Source organism: Rhea pennata, chromosome 11, assembly GCF_028389875.1.
Source record: "Rhea pennata isolate bPtePen1 chromosome 11, bPtePen1.pri, whole genome shotgun sequence".
NCBI classification, from domain to species: Eukaryota; Metazoa; Chordata; class Aves; order Rheiformes; family Rheidae; genus Rhea; species Rhea pennata.
The window spans coordinates 20,555,348-20,574,106 of record NC_084673.1 but is presented as its reverse complement, the minus strand read 5'-3'; positions in this window follow the sequence as shown (position 1 = coordinate 20,574,106).

Sequence of the window (18,759 nt, the reverse complement as noted above, 5' to 3'; positions counted from 1 at the left end):
TAATCCCAAATACCTATCTGCTAAAGAACATGTTTGTTTTGTTGAGACCTCATGCATGACATGAGCAGGTAGATCATCCAACTCACTTTAAACATGCTGAGGACCTTCTCTCAGATTTTTAGCTCTAAGGAAAACTATTCTCAGGTATTTGCCTTCAAGTAGAAATAAGAGATTCCAAAAAGAAATGTATAACATATCAACGAATAGTTATATTTCACAGCTTTTCCAGTTGGAAATAAACTCGTTTTCCAGTGACAACTGTTAATCCACTCTCCTCTAGAGTCTCTGTCTGAAAGGCTCCAGGTAGAGAACAGAAACTTGGCTGACAGAAAAAGTACCAGATGGCTGCTAAGATGGGAAAAAAATTGGAGAGAAGAAAATAGTGAAATGTGAGTTGTAGAAATAAGGATTGAATCACAATCAAAATGTAAGTAGAGAACCAGAGCCTTCGGATTTTAACGGGAGCCATGGTAGCAACATAGCAGCTACCCAAGTGGTAAATTGGAGGGCCTCGAGAGGCCCTCAAAATGCACCATGGTGCTAAATTGCATGAATTACACGTGTAAAGAATGCTGTCCCAATTGCCATGCTTGGCTAACGTAGCCATACGTCTGCACAAACCTGTCCTCCCGCACAGAGGATGCACGAGCCTGAATACCCAGCCTGTCTCTTCCAAGTGTATACAACTGCCAGTGCAAGCATGTGTGGGTCGCACACAAACCACACACTTTTCTTGGTCTTTTAAAGCTCTTCCAAATTCCCAGTAATCTACCTGGAACAGACAACTAAGCAAAGAAATAGGCAATGCATTTACCTTCAAGTAATATCATTAGTTTGGCAATATTGTAAAGACGAGGATCATAAAAGTCATCAAAATTAATCTGCTAAAAAATAATCACCAATATTAACGGTCATGCCATGATATGTTTCGTAGACAGTGGTGTGGAAGAAAAGAAAATCTGGGACCAAAATTTAGTTCTAAAGATAAAATACCTAACTGACCTACGGTCACAAATGAAAGTCTCGTATTTCTGACCTCCTTCTAGCTCTAGATACTAAAATTTAATTCAGTAACACCTTTATTATCTGTCTCATTTGATATGCTTCGCTTGCCTTCAGAAATGCTGTCCCAAAAGGACTGTATTAACGTTTGTAATATTTTATATCTGTTCTGAAAAGTTATGTCTTTGGGGAATATTTTCAAATGGTCGGGTGCACAGCTAATGCTTTTTATGAAATTACAGGGATTATATAGCAAGCTCGATAACAAAATGGTTGTTCGTAGCTAGCCGAGACACTCAGACTCGTCACATCCATCCCGAGGTGCACTCCTTTGCCATCCATCCCTGGATACGACACAGCGAAACAGCCTTCCAGGATGTCTATGCTTTCTCTTGCCTTTCTTCTTCATTTGCCTCTCTTTCCCTTAGATGATCTTCAGCCCACTTGGTATTAGAGACTTCATTAAAAAATTCCAGTTGAACTGAACTAGCTGATTCTTATTGCCAATGAAATTGCTTTTTCTAAGAAGTCTGTATGGAAAACTAGCACCTGGAGACACTAGATAGCTCAAGGGATTGGTAACAGGCTATGGAATATTTAACCTCTAGGGGACTGGCTTCCATCCAGAGCCAGGTCCAAACTGGAAGCATCAGTCTCTTAGGCAAGCTGCCACATGACGCCTTTAAAAATTACACCCCTTCGCTCAGGGGAGCCCTTGCCAGCCTGCTGCTGAGAAACTTTCTCCTCTCTCCAGCCTGAACCTTACAGCTGACACCACTGCAGATTGGAAGGCTATAATTTAGAAACGTGCAAAGCATTACGCCAGCACAAAATAAAAGCTTCACTGCAACTGTATGAACAACTCTATGAACTAGATTTAGTGGTCTTCCAAGGACTGAAAAGCCGGTCTACGATTTTGCTGTCGACATACGCTGTAACATAACAGATAAATGATAGAGCTGTGCGCAGAGCCTAAAAACCAACAGTCAAAAAGGGGCTATACGCAATTATGCCAGGGATGATTTTTTTTTTCTCTTTACTGCATCTTTATGGATCAAAAATCCAACTATCTAAATCATAACCATAATTAATAAACAAATAAAAAGAAGAAACAATAGCTTTTAAGGGCAAATAAGTGGTAGTGAGGGTAGAAACCATCAAAACTCAAAAGCACTTAACGCCAAGCAACACGACGGAAGTTTAGTCTGGTTTAGACGAAAGACGTCCCCACGCGCACCTTTTCCACACGCCGCAGCAGCGGCCTGCTCCTTCTCGGCGACGGTCCTGGAAAGGAAGTTCCTGCCCCGCTCCCCTCCCTCCCGCTGCGTTATCGCTGTCCACAGCGATTTCTTCGCGCCCGTCGTTAAGCCTGGTCCTCTTGCTCTTCGAGCAAAGACCAAGTGATTTGCGCCTGATGTTCGGTGTCCCCGCTCACCTCCCCGAGGACACGGTAACTCCCGCTGCTAGGGACTCCCGAGGTAGCAGCGCTCTGACTGTACGGTATCAGTGAAAGCCCAGCTGGAGAAATAAAATCCGTGTAAATAGCTGAAAAGATAGGTAAAAGTCTGGGCACTGATCCAAAAACACTAAACTACAGACTCCCAACATCTGGTTCAGGGTGGATTCCAAGAAAGACAGAAAGACAGAAAAAGAAAGACAGAAAGAAAGGATTGATTTCGCTGTATACTTTCTACATAAGGTTTTCATTTATTTTTTAATTCATCAAAAATTGCACCCAATTATTGTAGTTTCAGCCCTTCACCTTGCTGCACCCTGTTGCTTCACCGTTTTAGCCACGTTTAATCGGAAGAAAGCAGTGCCTTGGGCAGGATTTACAAGTAGCCCCTAGTTTCATACTTGCATATTTTATTGTTATAAGAGCAAATGACAGACAAGGAACCCAACCTTTTTATCCAGCCTCGCTTTTTAGCTAAATCTGGGCTTCTAACGTACGTATGATAATTTTACACGGATTTCATGCTCTTTCGGGCACGTGGTCTCCACAGAGCTAACCCCGAGCTCGCGCAGCCGCCGTGGACGCCAGAGCGGAGCCCACGCTGCGGGGCGCGTACGCGAGGGCCAGGACGTCACCGCTCAGACCAGAGCTGCGGGTCGAGTCACCTGCTGCTTCAGCGGGTTTATGAGCCGAGAGATGCGGCGGCGGCGGCGTTCGGAGACAACAGCATCGTTCTCCAAGCTCATACGTGACTTCGAACCAGAAGGCTCCCGCGGGCGCTCGCACGGGTCGCCAGAGGCACAACCGAGACGCGAGCGGCTGCGCAAAGCCGCCGGACGATTTCAGACTTACCCGCTCCGGGGCTCAGAGGCGAGCCACGAGCGCGCGCGCCTCCCAAGCGGCTTATACGCGTGTGCGAACAGAGAGCGAGAAGAAAACGTATGCAGGAGCGATCGTGCGCGTCGCCTGCCCGAGTGTCGATTCCTCTCTGCGCCTAGGCAAGATAGGCATTTTCTCACCTTCTCCTCTCCCAAGCCGGAGGGAGGGAACACAGTTCAGGACCTGCGGCCAAGCAAGCGGGCAGCCACGCTGCGCACAGACCGCCCCTCCTCTTTCGCAGCGCGGTGCCTTAGCCGGCGGTCCCAGGACATTCGTGTCCATCAGAAGACCCTCTATGCAACGAGTTAGCGGCTTCCAGCTAAAGCAGGCTGCCAGCGAGACTGCAGCAGGCCAGGATCGTACCTCAGCCTGCGATGACGTTTCCAGCTCAGAACGAAGGCCATGGCATCACTGGAATGGGAATCCTGTTGGGCCGTTGTTGCTAACGCAAGGAGATGAATTCTGCCCCTTAGAAACAAAGTCCCCAGGAAATAAGGGCGCTCCCACTCCCTAAGAGCTGTGCAATTTATTTGCTAAGACTGCAGCCTAAGGGCAGTAATTACACGTGCGCGTTGTTCAGACTGAATTCTTCTCTTGGAAGCGTTTATTTAAGTGATGCCAGCTTGTAAGACTCTCTCTGCTACCTGCTGCCCGGAAGGAGCCGCTCGCTCCCGCAGCCCGCCAGGCCCCCTCGCCTCCCGCTCTGCACCGGCCGCCGCGGAGCTGGCCCTCCAGCGGGCACATGCACCGCTCGAGACCGCCTGCCAACAGCTGACGCGCTCTGGAAACGCTCGGCTGATGCTCCACCGCCGCGGGCAGAATGAAGAGAGCGAATAAAGCAGCCTGCTGCATAGCTCACAAAAACCCGAGAGCTCTGAGAAACGACGGATGGCTGCTGCAGGAGGATGGGACGAGAGGGGACAGTTTTCTGCTGAGTTTCTTCCCAGAGAGTTTGGACCTGTTGGGTTGTTTTGGGGATCTCGGGTACTAGCCAGTATTCAGCCTGTGGGTTAAAAAATCGGGGAAGAAAGAGAGGTGAAAATATCTAAGTACAACTTCCTTGACTCCTCTTGGAGGGACAGAATTAATTAAAGCATTTCACAAACATTTACATTAGACTAGGTAAAATTAGAGCATAGCGCAGAAGGTGTATTTGCAGCCCACAAGCCACGTGAAAAGATGAATCGCGACAGTCAAAAGCTTGTCCATATCCTTCCTTTGCAAGGTTCTAGCTTTATAATCAGATTTATAAACGAACAGGCCATAAAGCTAGCCGAGACAGTACGGCTTCGTCCTGTACAGCGACGGCAGCGAAGCTTAAAGGAAGTCACTTTTTTCTTCTTTTTCCTAAATCTCAGCCCTCTGGCTTTTCACCACCTGGACACCAGTTCTGAAACGATGACCTCATCATTTATCATTTTACCTTTCAGTGCTTTACTTAATACATGACCTGCTCGGTAAAACATTCGCAGACTCGGTGCTCCGGTTCTCCACGCCGTCACAGCGGCGCACGTGCCGTTTCACGTCCCGGGCGGCGCGCCGGGCGCGCTCGAGGCCAAACCGAGCGCAGAGCTAGCCCGGCTCAGCCGCTTAGGCGAGGGCAGCGGGGCCGAGGGGAGGGCGCACGGGGACTGCCGGCGCCAAGTGCGGCTATACATTTCAAAGGGAGCGCTAATTTATTTATTTGGCTTACAGCGACCGAATCCATCTGTCCGGCACGGATGATCGCAACCACAAGATGTCTAAGAATCACTGCAAATCAACATTTTTTTGGTTAAAATTGTTCACATATGTACCAAGGAGCCACAGAAAGGTATATTAAAAATGGTCCAGTTCTTTCAGGCAACTCCACTCCATTAAATTTTATGAGTACACATGTCTGAGAAGGAGGAGAAGAGAGGAAAAAAAATGTACCTATCAGATACTTTTATGTTTCCAGTTTATTTTTAGAACATTTAGCAGTGCAAAACGTAAAGCCTTTTCAGTCCATTTCTCCAGATTTTTTTTTTATATCAAGAAAATATTTCCTACGCTAGGCGATCTCTTTCTGAATGGTTTTATACCAGATGATCTAGCTGTAAACATCTTCAGACACAGCAGCTCAGATTTATAACCGGCAAACAGAATGCGTCAGCGCGAGCACCTCGAGGCCGGAGCCGGAGTGCCCGCGGCACGAGGCTTTGCTTTCCAGCTCGCTTACAGAGCGCGGCCGCGCGGCTGCTTTCCGCTCCTGCTTCGCCAGTTCTCGCGGAGGAGACAGAGGCGAAACGCGGCGCGCACGGCGCTCGGCGCCGACAGGGCCGGGGAATGCCGCCGCCTCCGAAGACGCCGCCGCAAACTGCGGGGACGCGGCCGCACACGGGTCTGCCCCAAAGGAAGGGGCGCCTTTCCAAAGAACGGGACGCATCCAGGAGGAGTCAAGAAGAAGTTTTCCTATGCAGATCGCCAGCTTTTTATAGCAGCCCCTTGCGAGTCCAATGCAGGGCTTGCTTAAGCAAAGATTTAACAAGAGCAAAAGGGCACATCCAAAGACAGGCAGGTGACAGAGTGGGAGAGTGAAAAACTTTTTACAGAGCCCCTTATTATGAAAGGTTGCTAAGGAAACTGTTGAGTCTAAAATGACTTACTATTCTTTCTCTTTTTTTTCAAAGACTCAGCTATTGTGCTCTCAAATTAAGATTTGGCTTCAGCTTTTAGAAAGACATGAATAATCATAAAACCATATTGCTGCACATATGACTTATGATTAAGAAACTCTGGGTTTTATACAGAGGAAATGTCTGAAAGGGCATTGGCTGACACTTATCAAAAATTGGAAAATGGAAATTACAGCAAAAGAAAGTAAATTAGCCAACGATTTTGAAGGAAACGGGCTATCAGGATCAAATAGAATACATCAAATTAAAACCTTTGGGCAGGAACCAGTGAAAAACCCCAGGAAGATATGCTTTTAAGCTGGTGACATCCTGTTTATGCATGTCCTATGTCATCCAGACATATTCTGGAGGTTTCGTTACAGATGCAAAGTAGATGACTTCGAACTTTGCTGTTTTAGTCTCTGCTGCATACCACCAACTGTTCACACCTTTGCAAATTAGTGAAATAAGTCCTCATTAGTAATACTATTGCTCAAATCCTACAATGCTGGAAGGTCAAGCTTTCCAGTACCAAGCTTATTGTCAAGAAAGAGCACAGCATTTTTCAAGACATGAGTTAAGAGTGAGTCATACTGTTTGTGTTTCCCAAATAAATTAACAACAACAACTAACAATTCATTCCTGAAGTTCCTGCATGCCCACAATTCCACCCGGCTTCAGCTGGAGCCAGAAGCGCTCTGCAGCTTTGAAAATGAAAACCATCCTATGTGTTCCAGCAAAAATTGCTACAGAGGAATCTGATAATAGTTAAAGGTGACATTTAAAATATTTGAAAGCCAAATTTGGGGATTAAAAATCCTAAGCCAGTAAAACAGCTTATTTTAGAACAAGACTTTTAAAACCTGCACTCCCCTTTATCTGTACAACCAGCCTTTGAGGAGCAGATTTTGTATTTATTGGTGTTACTCGCATTGACAGTATCATTATTAGTACGATAATTTATTACCAATCATTATTGACTGATCATTGACATCGCTGATGGAGCAACCCAAACACAGAAGAGCTCACTACGACGAAATCACCGGGACCTGGCAAGAAAAACTGAAGCTGGACCTCAGGTCCCGGACAAATCTATCACAACTGTGGTATCTTAAATGCGTGTAGGTGCATTTGCGCCTGCAGCACAAAAGACGTCTGTGGAGCGCGGCCAGCGCTCTTTGCCCTTGCTGGCGTTTCCACCCTTGGACTAGACGCCACCAAAGCCATCAGATACCGGAACGGACAGTACAGCGTGTTATTTAACGATACCGAGATAATCATAAATAAAGCAGTCAACATCTCTCCAGTGCCCTCGGCTCCCTGACACGGGCAAGACTTTTGCAATTGTTGGCAACAAAGTGTAGGCAAGATATACAGTCAAAGGTAAAGAAAAAACGTCATACCGTTTCCGGAGCAGTCTGGGGTTTTTTTTGCTCTTGCTGCTTTGTATTTTTTTCCATGACTAATTAAATCAAAAAATTCCAACACAGCTCAAGCAAATAATGCACAAAAAAAACCATCTGAATATTTGGATTTTCAGCAAGCCTGCTCCAACCACAGTAACGCTCCTTTTGTTTTCCTCTTCCGTTGCTACTTGAAACAATCAAACCCAACTGGCAAAGGTGCTGAAAGTAAGACCATTTTAAATTCACAGACTTTTGCAAAGAAAGTGCATGTCCAGTGCATGTTTATTCCATAGGAGCAAAACCTATGCAACTACAAACTATGGAAGATTATGGTTGTTCACGACTATCTTGCCTAGAGAGGAACAAACGGGTCTGCGGAAACGATCAGAGAAAGCCAGAAACTATCAGATGCTGTTTAGGAGTTGGCCATGACTTACCTTCTGTTCTGGAAACACCAACCCGCTTCTCTTCACGAGTAGGATTTCGTGTGGACTCGCTAAGTTCTTCCTTCCTGAGAAATTGCAAGATAACCATTAGCAGGCCCTGAGAGCAATATCTGCGTAGCACCTCATCATACACATAGACCCCTCTTCAGCAAACAGACACTCAGACCCACAGGCATCTCTGAAGCCCTCTCCCGCGGGCCCTGGGCAGTCACGGACGGCCAGTTACCCAGACCTCAGCACAGGATTTCAGCCCTAATGTAAACCTAACTTAGATCAAGATTAGGACTAGAACCTAGTTCACAGCATTTAGTTCATTTTGCAGGCCCAACGCTTTACGCAGGACCACCACTTCCAGATATAATACTCTTTTTTTCCCCAGACAGGACTGTTCACCAAGCGCTCAACTTCTGTTGGAAAACGGGTCCCCCTTTGTTCCGGAAATTTCATATTCTCGAGTGCTGCTTTCCATAGAAATGGCCTCACTTTTGAGTTCATAGAAAGCGGAAAAAGCAATAAAACCCTTAGATGGGAGGTCATTTTTCATCTTGCTAGAAACGCTTTAGCACAATTCTAATTCACCAGCCTCCCAGGAAAGGTTGCCTATAATATGCTGAAAGCCAGTGTGGGCGTTAAGCCAGCAAAGCACTTCAGCATGATTTCAACCGTAAGCTCATGTAGTGTACCACAGACTTCAGTGAGATGACTTAAAATCATTAATTAAACATATGCTTCAATGGCTTGCGAGTTTAGGGCCTCGGCGTGAACGTCCTAGAACCAGTCTCTCAGCATATAGCAACTCGGTTTGAGTTCCTCGTGCCCTGCCCCATCACCCAGCCTGCGTATGGCCCTAGAGATGAGGCCTCCAGGTGAAGTCTGATGGGAACGGAGAACGTTTGCAAAAGGCCTTCGGCAGAGGCCTTGGTATTCCCGAGTCTCTGATCCCAGCGTTGGTGAGCGTATACTTTATACCTCCCGGGAGGAAGATAACTTAGTCGGAGAGCTCTCAAGGAAAGATAAAGAATGCAGACAGGAAAGCTGTTGTGCATAAATCCAGGTGGAATCGTAAGTCTTTCTCAAAACCCTGAAAGAATAAATCCCCTCCCCCAAACTACCTACGACGACGTGGTTCCCGTCCGCGAGCGAGTGGCAGAGCAGCTTCCCACGTGGCCACATCTGCCTCCTTTCTCCTCAATTCCGCACTCAAATTCCGTCAGGAGAGGAAAGGCCGGAGGGAGCAGGGGCTGCGTATGCACGTGGTCGGCGGGAAGGAGAAAAGGAGGAAAGAGGATTTGTACCTTTGCTGTTTGTGCACGAATTTGGCTCCAGCCCTCACCACATTTACATGCCTTTGAACACTTTCTGTTTCTTTCTGCATTCTTCGCTGCTCCATTTTATTTATTTTCACCTTCTGCTTCTCAGATCTTCTGCCAGACTGCTTTTTGAAATTCTACTTGTTGCACGAAAAAACACCATTGTTTTCATCCAAATTAATCCCTGAACATAATAAAAATCCCAAAATAACTCAGACAGCCAGATTTCCATCCTTTGGTCTCATTTGAAACGCAGTGCAAATGCCAGCACTCAGGAGCTCTGATCATTTGCACAGGATCAGTCCTCGGTACCCAGCCCCTCAGCAGGTGGGGGAGCCTTCTCCTTCCCTGTCTTCTCCTTCCAGCTGTTAACGCTCCTTAGAGCCCACCTGCCCTCCAGCCCAGCTGGCCCTTCTTCCACTGAAATCCTTTGCAAGACTTCGCTGAAGTTTTCAGTTTGCAAGTTTTCACTGAAGCAAAACACTCAAACTGGGACTATAATAATGGTCAAAGCAGGCTTTCCTTTTTAAGTACTACTTTAGGCCTTTCCTTATGGTCTCGAGGATTCCCTTCCATTTTCTTCTTTTTTTTTCACCCATAATTTACAATTATTCATACCATTTCTGTCATCTAAACTAGAAAACCAGACTGCAGCTTCGGCAGCCTGTCCGAGTATTAACCCATCTCAGGTCTGCCGCTCTGACAAAGCCCTGGCTGAGATGTGGAAGAGAAATATGTGCCTGCTCTTCAGGCCAGCTCGCTTCCTTCCTCTTGCTACTATGCACTGATCATAGAAAATATCTTAATATTGCCAACGCAGAGAGCTTATGCTGAACCAAGTAATAGAAATAAATTAGAAAAGTATCAAAATCTATCAGCTTGTGTTTCTTTAGCAGGACATTCATTGAATATAATACACTCAGGCTTCTTCCTCGCATGTGGACAGATGAGATGCTATTGTAGCAAAATACTGTGTTAGAACTATGTCCTTAACATAAAAATTCAGATTCAGCCCAAGACTTCTTAAGCATTCACCTTTTCCATTGAGAGTCTGGGTTGGTTTTACTCATTGCTGATTTGGAGAAGCCAAACTGTAGTTTTCTGCTTCACTTTCTGTTCATACCAGGGTCACTTTTTAGCCCTGACACTAAATACAGCAGGGTCATGTTTCAGTCCAAATATGCAGCTTCCAGAAGCCTTGTGAGCATTTTTCCAGCTCACAGATATTCCCACTCATACCAAAGTCTGGAAAAAGGAAAATAACAAGTGACATCTACCCTATGTTTTAGTCCTAACATATCTCTGAGTAGCCCTTTAATCTTGAAACATAGAACAACATTAAGTTCGCCAAATTTACGAAGAGTAAAAATCCCCCCTAAGACAGAGCCCCAAAACTGTAGGGTTTTTTTCCTAAGCATTTTATCTTGCACTGAAATAGCCATTTTCACCAGAAGGTCAGAGACACAAGTAAAAACTGCTTTTACATTGATGTTCCCACTCTCAACAGAAAAATCTTCCAGTCGTTTGAAGAAGCGTCCGTCACCTTGCAGCTGTGCCCTCCCTTGCCGGTGTATCGGCCCTCTCCAAACTGCTTAGGAGAGATGCTCTTCCTTATTTTTAACTCTTCTGCTGTCAATAGGAGGTGACAGTGAAACCTTTGACCGACGGAGAAGAGGTAAATCACATAGCTGCCTCTCTACCTCGCTGAAATCCTTTGAGCTAAGCAGCTCCCCAGGGCTTTCACTGAAAGGCAGTTTTCTGCACTTGGACTGGGGCCGATACCCCAAAACCGTAATATTTACATTCTTTGTCTCTTCTTTTACTTTCCCTTAGCACTTCCATGAAGCACTTCTTTCTTAAAAATAGAAGGCAAGACGCTGTAACGAGACAGAAGGCTATTTAGCAGCACAGCGCTCCCCACGACTTGCCCGAGCCTCGTCCTTTTTTGATGAGGAAGGGAAATACCCACGAGGTCAACCGGTGCATCTCTTCCTACTCGGTGCGGGATAACGACATAGCTCCTCTCCACGCTGACATGAGGCCTGGACACCACGGTATCACCGCACGAGTTACGCAACGATGGCTTCCGAGGGCTTCACATCGTCTGCCAACTCGGAAACTAAACTGGCTCTTCTCATGGGGGATCCATTTGAGATGCTTCCTTAATTTATGTGACTTTCATATCCATTTGGCTGCAGTCCATGACTGTTTCAGGAGGTTATCTGGCATTGCAGCACTTCAACCTAATTTTAGAAATTGGTCCTTTCCTAACTCATGTCTTCACTATTTTTCAAGCAAATATACTTGTCTGTCCAATGTCACTTCTTAAAGTTTCCTTACAGTGACTAATTCTTTGTCAGAATACCTAATGCAGAAGTAATAAGGAGTACCTTCTATCTAACATCTTTCATCCCAGAAAGTTTCCTGCAGATGTGATCTGCTTCATCTGGGGAAACTCCAAACTCTGATTAGCGTACAAAGAAAAGGACCGTCAGCACTGGTCTCGGCTCCTCCTAACGCCACAGCAGGTCCTCCAGAAGTTTGGTAATAACAGGGCACAAAATCTGTGTGCAGTGTTAGAGTGTGGTCATATCTTAATATTAGTCTGAAGAAATGTTCTCATTTTGGTCCACAATTTATATCCATCTATGTGTTTACTGTGGCAACGCTGCATCAAGGCCCGTCTGGATGCAACCCTCTCTAACATGCTCTAGGTGACCCTGCTGAGCAGGGAGGTTGGCCTAGATGATCTCCAGAGGTTGGCCTAGATGATTTCCAGAGGTCCCTTCCAACCTGAGTGATTCTATAATTTTATGATCACATGCATGCAATTTGGTTAACGCATGGTAATTCCTGCTCTGCATGGTTAAAGCGCAAAACCATGTTATAACTAGAAAAAGAATGAGTCTCCAGCTGAAGAATAATACATAGAAGAAGGGCTACTTGAAATTACTAATATCCGTCACATTTTTCTTCATAAACTTGCATTTCCATAGCTTAGGAAGCATCAATGGTAAGAGGCATCTGATGGTTTTGCACTGCAAATGCATTTCTTTTCTGTTAAGAAATCAATGTAAACGTTTCAATAGATTTCACCTCTGAAAAGATAAAAGTGACTAAATGACTTAACTAATTTAACTAACTTGACTTTGCAAATCTAAATATTGCCCTATTTTTCACATTTTCAAAAAGGCATAGCTAAGATAATTCTTCTGGTAATTTTTCCATTCACTTACTAATGCAGTTTTTTGTTTTTTTTCTTTTTTTTTTTTTCCAGAAATCAACAGGGCCTTTTCTGCTTCACTCTCCGCAAGACCATTTGTGTGTTTTTTGTTAACATACAAAACAAATGAAACATATTGGAAAAAAAAAAACAATAAGTTTCCTATGAAGAAAACAAAACTCTTGGCTATTATTAATTGCATTTTACAGACTAGAGTATTTAAAAGACCTGAAAGGAAAGTTTAACCACCATGAAAATATTCCATTCTATATAATGGGTTATGTATATAAAAATATATATGTGTATGTGTGCATACATATGCACAGTGGAGACATACATACAGTATAGTTTCTTAACCAGAAAAAGACACTATAGCAAGCTAGAATCATTATTTATGACTTCTACTCTGTTTCCATCAGGGTTACTCTGTAAATATATAAATGTATATATGCATGCGTGCATGTGCACACACACAAGCACGTCATGGACGTCACAATCCTGGTCACTGGGACAAACATTACTGCAGTTCACTGTCCTGTCAAGTTTAAAATGACAGTGACTTGTGTTCTCCACTGCTCCCCATGCAAGCTTGCTCCACGAGAATAGGACGCCCCTATACCCAGAAGCTTTTCCAAGTAACATTCCACATATGATACAATCAACATTGAAATCAAACCGGTTCCACTGCGAAGTATCTCAGGTACTCAGCAGATCTAAGGTGAGAGCAGAAACGCTGCAGGCACCGTCGCTGACCGTGCCCAGAGGACCATCGCGGCTTCTGCAGAACTGCATGAACCAGAACGGTTGGGGGCATAGCTTAAAACGCTGAAGACCCAACTCCATTCAAGCACCTCCTTGCACTAACAAAATTAGCCGGTGCTGCACAGGGGCAACCCGCAACCCACGCCCTGAAAAGCACACGCTCAGCGACTTTGCAGTGGTCTCCTTCATCTGCAGGAAATTGTTCGTGACTCTACAGTACCAGCTACCAACCTTTCTGAGATCCCTTACAGGGTCCTTGTTGTCATTTCCACATTTATTTCCATCGCCGGTCTTCCCAATTCTTTCTCCTTTAGTATGTTTCTTCCTTGCTTCATTTTGCAGTTGGGTTTTTGCTGCTCTCTATGCTTGAACAGTCTTTCACATTGACTGCCAAATGCCCTCTCATTTTAGATTCCTCCTCAAAACCATCAATTCTTCCACATCTACCCTTTCTTCAAAACCTAAATAGTGGCTTGTCTAGCTTAGGTTGTAAATCCTTTCACTAGGGCCTACACGTCCGGTGTTTATTTGTACAATATCAGATTAATCTGCAACCCTTTGAAAAGTCTCGCTAATATTTTAGTAGATTTTTCTCCCCACACTTGGGAAGTGATACAGTGTTTGTCTTTTCTGAAGCCAGAGAGATAAAACGGTCATCCATAACTTGATGTGCAAACCACAATGGAAAAAAAAAGGTTGTTTCAGCCAGAAACACTAGCAATCTTGATTTTGGCAGGTCTGAATTTTAACTTAAAGTTCATAATGCATCATTTGAGACAGCTTCCAATCTTGACCAAATCTTTACTGGAAATTACAGTAGCAAAACAAAGTGGAGTCTCCTGAGACACCCTCCACTGTCCACACCGCAGCAAACATTGTGAATCACCTGGCAGCTTGCAAGCGTTTACTCCACGTAAAACGGAGCGTTCCAGATGATTCTGGAAGCTGATGGAAAAGTTTGCTTAACTCAGTAATACCTTAAACTCTGGCAGCACTAGTCAATGTCAAACTTGCTAGGCCCAAAACATGATTTCCCTTAAAATATTCTTTCCCTCTCCTAAGGTTGAAACACCCTGGTGCTCCGACACACACTTGATCTTTGCAAGACCAACTGGCTAGAAATTTCACAGACAAAACCCAAGCAGTTCACTGTAGGGCCCCATCATAAGCAAAGTCATACACAAATGCAATTTTTATTGCCAAACCAGTGCTCCCGGAAGCTCACCTGTGAAGCTGCAGGACACTACCTACCTAACCGAGGTTACTGCCTCCGACTCCACGGAGTTTCCAGGGACGGGGAGATGGTGAGTGTCATGCTCCTTTTCCAGTAAGAGCACTCCAGAGACTATCATTAGTCTTATAATTTTATGATTCTGATTAAGCATCTGTTTTTTTCTTCAGGAGACAGCAGCAGCATCCAAGCTTAGAAGGTCACTTAAATGCTTTCTGACTTTTTGTCCCTGAGTTTTCATTTGAGATCCTGGAGAGAACGCTATTGCCTTTAATAAGCAGAAGATGTGACGAAGAAGAGTATTCTTACGCTAGGCCACAATCTAGTTTTATACACTCTCCTCCCCATCTTACATCCTCAGCATGACACATTTCTTCATTTCTTCTCCAATTTATTTGGTAACTGCTATCAGTCAGGCTGTCAAGCATAGGTCACCAGTCCTGAAAAAAACAGCGGGGGTATGCAATAACCTATTTCTTCTATTGTCAGGTCCTTTTTAAAAAGTTGATTTTATTTTCCAGACCATGCTTGTATCAACAGCATCCCATCAAATGCATATAATTGAGGAAGTGAAGACTATACGGGCAAGCTGCGACAGTGCTGCTCACCTGCTCGCCTGCCTGCTCCCGCTCCTGCCCTGCATCAGGTCTTTCAGATGCCTTCAGTGTTTAACTAAACAACAGTTCTTCCCCTGCTCCAAGTCCTATAATTCAACTGCTTGCTTATATAATTTTAAGTGACGGTTTTTCAGAGTTCTCTTTTCTAGCGTTGTGTAGACCACCCAACACTTCAGCTCCTTCACCCTCCCTTCCCCTCCTCCTGCTTGCTGCATTCCTTCGGTACATCTTGGGTTGAAATTATTCAGAGAATCAACACAACGTGTTCAGCTTGTAATAGGGTCAACACCTAAGAGATGCATCCCTGGTCTGGATGGCTGCTTGGATGCTGTCATAATATAAATAACACTGTATTTTCAGTGTTGAAATTAGCTTCTCATCCACTTTCCCCTCTTACTGACCAGCCTGCGTGAGGGTGGCAGAAATAGGCTGCGACCTCCATGGTGGCAGGGGATCTGCTCTGGGTTGTGCTCGTGGAGCAGAGGCAGGAGAAGGGGGAGCCAAGCAAGCAGCACTTCAGGGTTCAGGTGGCTTTCCTCCCCTTGATGTGCACCTTAGCCTACTGCAGCGCTGCGCTCAAGGAATGGTAACGTTTATTTTCTTATCTCGTCGATGAAGTAGAACTAATTTCCCTGAGGCTCCGCGGGGTTTTGCTCGGGGAGCTCAGTTTCGAGTCGCGCAGCTCTTCGCACTCCCCGAGGTTCCCCCGGGGATTTAGACTCCCGGCGGCACACGACAGATGAAACCTGCGGGGTTTCGCAAACCGCGCGCCTCTGCTGCTTCTGGTCTGTAATCAAGTCTCTGCTCTGCGAAAGGAGGAACAAAAAAATATCCAGAAACGAGAGAAAACTCGATCAAGCAGCAGTTTCTGAGATGTTTAAACGGCGACGCAGCTGCCAGCAGGCGCCCGGAGACCAGCGGGCGGCTCGGCAGGTCCCGCTCCTCACCCACCCACCGCCGGAGCGGTGAGCAGCAGTAAATACGCTTTGGGGAATTAACATGTTTATAACAAAAGTCACTTGCTGGTTTGCTCCACAGTGTTACGGTGTCGCAGTGTCGGTCTCCCACGCAAAGCGTCCTGCGCCAAGGCTCTGTAACGGGTCCCCTTCCCCCCGGCCGTCGCAGACCGAGGACACTGCTGCCGCGCGCGCCAGCAGCGCGCGGGGAGGGACGGTGCCTGCCCGCCGCAGAGAGGCCAGGGCAAAGGCAGGGCTCCAGGTCCCCGGGTGGGAGCCTCTCTCTACCGCGTCCCCAGGCATGCCGGGCTCGGTCTAGCCAGCGAGGCGGATGGAAACGATCCCGGGCTTATTTTCCTCCGGCGCAGCACACTCCTGGGACCCCAGCCCTTCGGGGCACTACTGAACGTGCTGTGCATCGCGCTCGTCCGGCTGTCTCATTAAAAACTACGTTTCACAAATTCCACCTGCCTCAGGCCACGTCTACACTGTAAAGCTCTGCCAAAGTTTTGCACAGCCAGTGTCAGCTCAGGGCATGGAAAATGCTCATCCGGGAGCTGACACTGGTACACTGGTGGCACTTCTGGGGCCGATTTACCCGTGCTGGCAACACAGGGAGGTCAAGTACCCAAACAGGCATAAAACCGCCTGGCGACAGGTATGGTGCCTCCACCAGGGAGCTGCCTTGCAGCCACAATAGAATAGTTTTTGCTGGGTGCACAAGACCTACTAATTGCAAGTTGAGTTACTTGCACATTCCCATCAGGGCTTCTCTTTGTTCACCTTTTTCTTCCTTATGCACTAACTCCCTGGCTTTCGCTCTGGAGAAGATTCACGGTTGCCTCGGGACGCAACAGAAATTCTCTGAGAATTTTTCATGTTGTGTTTACAAAATACACAGGTTAAAACATGCTTTTGGAGCTTTGTTTCTTACAGATATCAATTATAAGGGGTCTATTTTTGTTAAAAACATTATTAACATTTCACAGGGGGAGACACGTTTAATACAAAGAATGCAAACTGATGGGAGCCAAGGGAGTCGAGCAGCGATACGCAAAGAGGGCAAGGCCAGGTCTTTCAGATTGTCACTGACACATCATGACCAACATATCCAAACACGTTCTGTGCAAAATAAACTGTGCCCTTTCTCCTTAAAATAAACATCCTTGATATACTCACTGAAACCAGGAATGTGCCATTACTAATGATAATGTAGTGCAGGAGACAGCTTCTCTTAAGGTTACACAAAATATTTTTGCTGCTTCATCAGATGTGTTGTTAGAGCTCACCAAACCCAGAGCTGTGGTGCACCTGCTTTCTCTCAGACACATCTTATTTTTCTTCCTTGGAAGTCCCAGCTGGCGTCCAGGTTTTCCTAAATTGCTACCAGAGCTAATTGTTAAATTGCTACCAGAGCTGTGCCCCCGAAGACGGGGAATCGCTTTCTGCCGCGAGAGGCGAATGTAGAGGTGGGCTCGGCTGACTAGCGGGGCCAGCGAGATGGCAAGAGCCAGCACTAGCATCAGCCTGGGAGGCAAGAGGGATCCAGCAGCTGCACCCCGGCGGGGAACAGCAGTGAATTTGGGGCTTGGCTTGGATGTACTTGAAGCAGAAAAAATTGCAGGGAGGCTCAGGGGAGAAAAGAGTATCCTGGGGCAGGTAAAAAGCTGGCAAGGAGTAGTTCTGACGGGACTCGCTCGGCTGCAAAATGATGAACTCGTGAAAAATAGGTACTGAGGTGCCCAGATCTGCTCTACCTGAAGGCACAAAAGGCAGTCTGTTCTCTTCATTTGCTTTCTGATTCCTCAGTTGTTTGGCAATATTATTCCAAAGCAATTTTTACAGAGGTTTTTCACTTAGGTAGGTACTGGATTCTGCTTAATGGAATGGAGTCCCAGTCTGTAACCAGGCCCTTCAGCACTGCTTTGCAAAGGACCATGTTAATCTAACACAGGAGCAGTAGCAAACCCAATAGCAGTAAAAGCAAGTGGCAAGAGCTAAGAATAGTCAATGACTGTGAACTGGGGAGAGGAACAGCACTCACCTCAGCAAACTCAAAGCCCAGTAACAATTTCCTTGAAATGCTTGCAGAGAAGTTATTTATCCCAACACCACACACACACAAAAAAAGGAGAGAGAGAAAAGAAATTCTGGTTAAGGGGGCAGAAAGAAAGAGAAGAAAAAATATCTGGGGGTATTGCAGGCACACACACAAAAGAGACTGCTTTGCAGTGATGATCATCTCAAGACATATCAACATTTTCTCAGTCTGGCTCAGGAACCACGTCAGGAAAACAAACAAATAGCATGTGAGCAGCGAACTCCTTGCAACAAGTGGAAGAAAATTATTTTCTTAAGAAACAGTCAAAAGTGCTACTGAGATCCTAAGACTAAGAAAAAGTAGTGATAGAGATGAAAACAGAAGTCTGGAGCAGGGTAAATCTCACACGTGGTTAGAGTTTACACATGGCACTTACGGCTGCTGGCGTGCACGGGCGGTTTGCAAGGTCCTGTGTCATGCAGGTGCGAACCAGACTCATCCTACCACCTCACAGGCGGCTGAAATGAACTCTTCATGCTGCGGGGGAACCTTGCGAGATGCCCAGCAGAAATGAAGAGCAACAAATAAATGATGCAGCCAGACATCTATAAGCTCAAAAATCACTGCTATGCCCAGTGAAGACCAGATAGGACCTGGAGGGGTTGATCTTGAGCAGAAAGCAACTCCACATATGAAAATACCCAGACTAGTAATACAGAGACTTGATATTTTTCAGCAAGTGCACTTCTTGAGGGGTTTCAAGGAGCATCATTACAAAGGCCATAGCGCAGGGC